General features: G+C 49.2%; 1 pseudogene; it reads right to left on the bottom strand.

Moving 5' to 3' along the window:
• Window positions 1-5,115: 5,115 nt before the first annotated feature.
• LOC119395141 (probable Dol-P-Man:Man(7)GlcNAc(2)-PP-Dol alpha-1,6-mannosyltransferase) lies at window positions 5,116-6,060 on the bottom strand (annotated as a pseudogene).
• Window positions 6,061-8,501: the final 2,441 nt, after the last annotated feature.

Genomic DNA, 8,501 nt, shown 5'->3' with positions numbered 1-8,501 from the left:
AAATTTGGACCGCTGGCGGCCATCTAATAACGCCATCTGGAGTCTGCACAGCAAGAGTCACCATCAATAATTGCTCGCATTTACCCTGCGAGCTTCGTAATCTTGCAACATTACTCCAGGTATGCCATACTTGGCATGGAGTTCTTAAACCATCACGGCACCGTCATCGACTTAAGAACCAAGTCGATAACTATCGTCGGACAAAGCGACACCGCCAGATACGAACCCATGTCAACATGCCCTAAACGTGCTCGAGGATCAAGTCACCATTCCGCCTAGATCCAGCATCAGAATTCCCGTCGGCACCATAAAGGCTGAAGACATCGAAGGTGTCATTGAGGAGCAATCAGCGTTTGCTGCTAGACCGTGACATTTGCGTCGCAAGAGGCATTGCTCAGTTGCATGAAGGAAAAGGAAGCGTGATGCTAACGAACTTCACCCAAGAATACAGACACGTGAGCAGGGGCACAACAATTGCGTACATCGAAGAAATCTTGGCTGTCACTAATGTGTATGCCTTTTCAGATTCTGATGAAGCTACAACAATGACCCCAATGCCTGAGCCATCCTTCGACGCAAACCCAAGTCTTTCCGCTTTCACAGCACAGCTTTGTTGCCTTCTGCAGGAATACAAGGACTGTTTCTCATCGTCGTCGTGTGTCCCGACAAAACGCCGCTTGCTAAGCACAGCATTATAACAGAAGAAAATGCTCGACCACTCCGTCAGAGCCCCTACTGGGTTTCGACGCGGGAACAGGAGAAACAAGTCGACAAAATGCTACGCGACACACCATCCAGCCGTCCAAGAGTTCGTGGGCATCTCCCGTGGTGTTTATTGAAGAAGAAGGATGGGACCCTATGTTTCTGCATCGATTATCGTCGCCTGAACAAAATCACAAAGAAGGATGTGTACCCTCTCCACGGATAGACAAACCCCCTGGATCAACTCCACAATGCGAAGTACTTTTCGTCGATGGACCTCAAGACCGGCTACTGGAAAAATCGAGTCGATGAGAGGGACCGAGAAAAGAGTGCCTTTATAACACCAGACGGCCTGTTCAAGTTCAAGGTAATGCCCTTTGGGTCTTTGCTCGGCACTTGCGACGTTCCAGCGCATTATGGACACCATGCTGGCTGGCTTGAAGTGGCAGGCGTGCCTTGTGTACTTGGACGACATCGTTGTGTTTGCCTCAAACTTCAACGAACATCTCCGGCGCCTTGAAGCTGTACTTCAAGCAACCAAGACCTCCGGACTCACCCTAAAGCCAGAAAAATGCTGCTTCGCGTATGATGAATTCTTGTTCTGGGCCATGTCATTAGCAGGTCTGGAGTTCGCCCAGACCCACGGAAAACCGCTGCCATTGCTGCCTTCCCGCCGCCCACAGACAAAAAGGGCGTACGCTGATTTCTCATCTTGTGCGGCTATTACAGACGCTCCGTCAAGAAATGTTCACGCATCGCCGAAACCCTAACTCGCCTCACGAAGAGCGACGTCGAATTCAAGTGGGAAATAGCGCAAGTCGAGGTATTTCAGGAACTGGAACGACGCCTGCAGACGCCCCCTGCGATACTTGCGCATTTTGACGAATACGCCAATGCGGAAAATCCACACCGATGCAAGCAGCATAGGACTCGGCGCCGTCCTTGTGCAGAGGACCGACGTACTGGAAAGGGTTATCAGCTATGCTAGCCGGTCGCTATTCAAGGCTGAGCCAACTATTCTACAACAGTAAAGGAGTGCCTTGCCATCATCTGGGCTACATCCAAGTTTCGCCCCTACCTCTACGGCAGGCCCTTCAAGGTTCTGAGCAACCATCACGCCTTGTGTTGGCTAGCCACTGAAGGGCCCTTCAGGGTCGCCTCACACGGTGGAGCCTAAGACTTCAAGAATTGGACGTTACCATCGTTTACAAGTCTGGAAGAAAACACTCCGACGCCGAATGCCCGTCTCGCACCCCTGTCGACGCACCGCCACAGGACGCTCACGATGATGACTGCCTTCTTGGGAATCATAAGTGCCAACGACTTCGCTGAATGACAGCAAGCCGACCCGGAACTCAGGGGCCTTGTGGAATACTTCGAGGGCAGGACCGCCATTGTTCCGAAAGTATTCAGGTGAGGATTGGCCTCAATTTTCTTGAAAAACGACGTCCTCGTAAAGAAGAACTTCTCTCCGGCCCGGCCATCTACCTTATCGTTGTACTTTCGGCACTGCGACCAGAAGTTCTGCAGGCCCTGCACGATGACCCGATGGCTGGCCACCTCGGCTTTCCCCGCATACTCGCACTCGCGAGGATACAAGAAAAGTACTACTAGCCATGCTTTACTGCCAATATCGCTCGCTACGTGAGGACATGCCGGGACCGCCAGTGATGCAGGACGCCGCCAACAAGGCCAGAAGGACTTCTGCAGCCCATTGAAGCACCTCGCCGACCGTTCCGGCAAATACGGTATGGACTTACTGGGGCCATTCCCGATGCAGATGACGCCACAGAAGTTGGCATATGGAAGGAGCCCGGCAACTACGCTCGACGCCATGCTACCAAACGTCACCGATGAAGAAAACCTCGACGTGACTGTCTAGCTACAGCGTGCCGAAGAAGCCCGACAACTTGCCTGCCTACGCATCAAGAATCAGCAGACGACCGACAGCCACCATTACAATCTTCGACGACGCTTCGTGGAATACCAGCCCAGTGACCGTGTTAGGGTCTGAATGCTGATACGTCGACATGGACTTAGTAAAAAACTTCTTCGGAGATACTTCGGGCCATACAAGGCTGTTTGATGTCTCGGCGCTCTAGACTACGAGGTCATCCCAGACGGCATCACGAACTCTAAGCGGCACAGTGCATGACCTGAAGTCATCCATGTCGTGCGCCTTAAGCCATTTTATACGTGTTAGCGAACCTTAGGACTGCTTTTTCCTTATAATTGTATTTTATTTGTGCGTGCACATTTTTCCCCCTTCCATGATCTGTTACGAGCATCAGGATGATGCTTTTTCAGAGGGGGGCAATGCCACGTGCGCTTCTTTTTGTCATTTTTATCTAACTAGTCCATTGCACGCGTAGCCACCACCTTGCGCAAGCCATGCCCTAATGTCTACGAACCTTCCAGATTATCTTAGAATCCTCTTAAAGGCTTGAGCGCGCAAACGCGAACAGTTGAGATTATTCTCGAACTAACGCAGCCACCAGCCATAAGGCTTGAATGTTCGATGCCGCATGTATAAATGCCGACGCGCCTCACCGCAGAGCAGTTCAGCAACGGCCGACGCTCTGTTCGCTGCTATCAGTGTACAGCGTGTATTGCTGTAGTTTTACTTTCTGTTTCCTGGCCACAAGTTTGGCCAAATAAAGAGTTTCATCTTGGACACGCCGACTGCTGCTGCCTTCGTCGATGTCACGACCCCGTGACAATATCATCATCATTTGTGCGACTCCCTCATCTCTATATATAATCATTGTAGAACAGCTCGAGCTAGACTCGAATAAAGCAGTTCCATAATATATAATATATATATATATATATATATATATATATATATATATATATATATATATATATATTCTTTTTTTTCAAGAGATATTCCTGGCTATCAGTTAAAATATATAAGAGGAAGTCACACTGAAAAATGTAACAACATTTATTCTGAGCTTTCGGCCGGTCCCTGGCCGAAAGCCTGAATAAATGTTATGTCTTTCACTCTGACTTCCTTTTATATATATACATATTTGTCAAGTCCTCTTACCCTCCCATGCCAATTTTGGCATGGGAGGGTAAGAGGACTTGACGAATATCATTGTCAGGTCATGACATGAATAATGTGAAAATCCTGTCGCGTACATAGTCATACCCTTTCCTACGGACACATGTGGCACATACCCGTTTACCGCGGGCCGCGGTGTACGCATATGCACCACAAGTGACTGACAGTTTATATCTACCCAGGAACAGCGAGAACACGCATTCATAATTTAAAACCGACACGGGCAGTGTTGACCTGACGAATGAAAAGAATAACAATTAGGATCCCCAGCAGGCATCAAACCCAAGCATTCTATGTGGCAATCAGGCCTTCTAGCACAGAGCCACGCCAGGTATATAAAAGGTTGGAAAAACAGCCCTATGCAGGCGTAATGTTGTGCAACCATCAGTTCGTGGTTGTGGTGCTGGCTATCTAATTTTACAAGAAAGCAATAAACACTACATATGTACTCCTACGATACAAGTGTCATATCAGATTAACATCTGTGGTTACCAGTGTTGACTCTGCTTTTATAGCAGTCTAATGAACATTATATTTGCATTCCTATGATTCAGCAAGCTATTGAAGCATTGCTCGACCCGGAGGAATACATTAACGAAAGTTACGTATGATATTCCCATGATTGCACCACCAAAGTGCACTTAGTTTCGAAAGTACTGACGTTATGTACTTCAATGTGAAGGCTGATGTTACGTCGCACCATAAGTTACCCTTTAATCGCCAGTGTTGTTGACGTGCCTGCTAAGCACACGATGTGCACACAGCTACTGCACTTACAGAACCACCTCGATCCACCTCGTAACGCTTGGCTCAAAGCCATGAAATACAGCATAGAAGTACTCGCTGACTGCTTCACATGAAGCCAATTCTCACAACGCGTGGAATCTGCCGAACTCCTTTTAACTGTGAAGATGTCTCGTTTTGTTGGTTTGCACATGGTGTTTATTTATTTGATGTGCGTGGTTCTTAAGAACAAACCCTTCAGCCTTCAGTCAGCACCTGTAACATTCCTTTGTACCTAGTGAGCACAAGATGGACAAGTTCGTTACATGACTTGCAAGTGGCTCTTTACGTCACTGCAAGTGGCTTCGCTCGTTTTCAGTAGAATGTCTGTAACCAAAGGGGGGTCACTGACTGTGCTTGTGAAAGCTACCAAGAAAATCCCAAATTTCTCGGATGTCAGACAAACAACCAGATTCTCTCACCACCGTGGTTTTTAATAAAGCATGCAGTCGTTCTATGGCTATAGTGGTCATTCTGACTATTAGTGAAGCATAATTTGCAAATACAGCTTAACTGAATTCCATTCAAACATTACCCCTCAATTAAGACAGACTTCGAGATCAGATTGGCTTCATAATGAGCAGTGGGTCATACTCGGCGAACCTGACTGGCATAGATTTAAGTGGAGTTGTAACAGTCCAAACATGTCACTGCTTACCGAGCAATGCTAGGGCGATGGGGATTCCCCACTTGAAAACGTTGAAGATGCTCAGACGACCAAGGAATATCTCCACGAGGCTGATGATGCCCAGGAGGGATGCCAGCTCAGCACGGAAAACAAGGACAGCCACTCCACTTGTGACAATAAGTGGCAAATGGCGTTGTTCCAGCCAGGAGCTATATGCAAGAAACACTGGGAAGAACATATACATGAGAGGCTGTAGTGAAGTCACATTTCTTGTCAGTATCTTACCGAAAATCAAAGCAAAGGTGTTGGGAAGTGGACGTGACATATAGAGACAAAGTGGAACTGTGACACTGTCAGCAAGGTAAGCCAGTTGGTCATGGCGGAGCCAAATTCTTTCTGGAGAGCCCTGGTGAACTCACGGTATGCACATGCCACCATTGTCCCAAGGACAGCCCTGACTGAAAAAGGGACGTAATTATAATGTGAAACGGTGGTTATCACATCTGAGACGTGCGATCAAGGAGGGCCTTACTTACCAATGAACTGTGCAACTATCTTTTCCAAGCCCATCAGGGCGCTCACAGCAACCCAAGGACCCAGCAAAAAGGGCAACCATCAGAGGTCCCATAAACGACCTCGGCACAACACCGGGGAATCCAGGTGGTCGTACTACGTGAAAATGGTTGCGTCAAGGTTTGCGGCCACTCTAGGTAAAATGCAGGACCATGCGTAATGCTGCAACATTTGAGCCAATTAACTTACATTCGAAATGTTCGTTCTATGGTAAATGATGTCGTGTATAGCTTGCAGGTTGAAGCTCTCCTCGACTTTTGTGAACGGACAAACGACGAGATGCACGGCGCAGGCCAGGAGCAGCAACCATTCCACCGAATCTACGGACAAAAGACAAGTCAGCTTTATAGTGATACGAGAAGCGAGAATTCACCTTTGTTTTTGCCACCATGATGACGTGGGCAAGTTTCAACTTGAAAGTCCTGACAGTAGAGGCGATACAACGTCGACAACCAAATCACAACGGAAGCATTCTCCCATTGAGGTTTCACATCGATGCCAAGCTAGCAAATACCACGGAAGTTTTATTCCAAAAGATTACGCCTGGAAAGAAAGTGCTGGTCTGTGCATCTGCAGCTGGGATGCCCAGCCCAGTGTATCGCAACAGCGCCGGCATCACAAGGACTGGAAGCGAGGAACACAACTGCACAGAAATGGAATAGTACGTTGGGCAAGCTCTGCAACAGAGGACGGCGGTAAGTACTTGGGAATTACAACGCCGCTGACACAAGCAGCAGAAGCGCTCAACCAGCCAGCAGCACACCACAACTCACGCCGAAACTACCGAAACTAACCGACCGGACTGGATAGTGATAGGCTTGGTTTCGTTCAGTTTCTTTTTAGAGCTTTCGCTCGTTCTATGGCTTCCATCTTCCATGGCTAGAGCAGCAGCGCCTAGAGCATATCTTGGGTTAATAAATCAATGTTCGTTTTAGTTTTCCAAGTCGTGACATGAAATAAACAACGTAATAAAACGTCAAAAGCACTTATCATGCGTATAAGCTTACCTTAAATAGCCCAAGATGGCAGCACTTGAAGGAATCCTAAAATTACAGCGATTACAGTGTCTGTAAAATCACGGCTGCGGTGAGCACGGTTATGGTATATTCGACAGGTCGTTTTCAAGCGCTCTCGCTCACGAAGCATGCCGAAGAAACGTACGCGAAGGCTTTAGCCATGCCATCGGTAGCAGCAGCAGCGGCTCCGACGACATCTGTAGCGTTAATTATGGTGGAAGCGCAGTCCGGACCACGACCTGCCCAAGCGCGCGTCCCCGCTCTCGTTCAACCGCTCGTCGTAGGTGGCGCTACCTATAGGGCTGACGCGCTGGAGTTTTGAGTACTGTGGCGGAGCCTGGTGGCGTGCGCCGAAGTTGCTTGGGTAGTCAAAAATGGACGCCGACCGGCGAGTTACGCAGGTCTCAGTTGCTTTAAGCGTTTTACTTAATTTTGCGCCTAGTTTTCAGGCTCAAAAAGCGCTTAAAATGTACGCAGGAACTTGTCCACTATGCCTGCAGAGTCTGACATGTTTGACGAGCGATCCCTGCTTCAACAAACCGTGCCGAAAGGTGGTCTGGGCGACGGCTCTGAGCAGCGCGCGGTCCCGAAGCGCGGTCGCCGCCGTTATTGTTGCGTGGTTAATTGCCTCGAACATGGGGGTAAGGATCCTAATGTGCGGTTTTACTGGTTCCCCTGAAAGCCGTACGAAGTGGAGCGACGGAACCGCTGGATACGTGCCGTCCGACGCGTGAAGTGAGTACGCGAGCAAAACGTGGTTTGCAACGTAACGTGCTGATTATTTTTCGTACGCGCGTGCACGCGTTTATATATGTATATATTCCCTGTGTGCAGTCCAGACGGCACGCCGTGGCTGCCGACGGCGATCACGAGGATAGCCGGCATTTCGTGCGAAACGAGAAAAACGATGCCATGAGTCACCCTGCGTATGTGCCTACGATTTTTTCCGGCAGCTTACAGCCGGCTGCTTCCAGCGACCGGCTGTAAACATTGCGCGCCGTCGCTTCTCGGCCGCCACCGCACGCTGACAGTATTTGACGAATTCCTTAGAAGCAAATGTTGAAAATTACGACCGTGCATGGGGAAAAAGTGTGTTTGCGACTGAATGCGGCAGAAAACGGCACACAACGCGAATGCGCTCATTCGGGCCGCCGACGGCTAGCCTTCGTCACTGGACCTTTCTTGATTCCGTTTCGTCGTGTAATGCAAATCATGTCGGCTTTCTTAACAGCAATCTTTTCGTTTATGCACTGTCGTTAATCGCGCGAGCATGCCTCGTAAAACTTAACTCGAGTTCAACGTCGTATGCGATTCGCTGCCTGCCACTGCGAGTTGCAGCGCGCCGAAATGGGTCCTTCAATCTCCTGCACGTCGTAAACATACAGACGATGACGCGCTTCTTGCGGTTACGCAGATTGCTTGACCTGAAGACCGCAGCCACGCCAGAAACCTGGCCGAGATCCAAAGCGCAGCACAACCGACAGCGGCGCTCCATTGCGCCTCTGAGCGAAGTGCTGCATGCGGCCGCCAGCTGCTACTCGAAACCAAAGAACTTGTCGTAGGGGGCGCTTTTTAGCACCGTTTTCGCAGCGCCGCCTGGGCAGCCAGTCAGGCCTATAACCTGTTCGTCTTAGTCGAGGCAAAATTATCGAGGCAAAAATTAAGGGAAAGTGAACGCTGGATGACAGAGATTCCGCGAAAGGAAGAATGCGCGCCTAGGATATTTGGG

The sequence above is a fragment of the Rhipicephalus sanguineus genome, chromosome 5, assembly GCF_013339695.2.
Source record: "Rhipicephalus sanguineus isolate Rsan-2018 chromosome 5, BIME_Rsan_1.4, whole genome shotgun sequence".
Taxonomy (NCBI): domain Eukaryota; kingdom Metazoa; phylum Arthropoda; class Arachnida; order Ixodida; family Ixodidae; genus Rhipicephalus; species Rhipicephalus sanguineus.
Note: the sequence above shows the minus strand (reverse complement) of the source record. Positions and strands in the feature narration are given on the sequence as shown.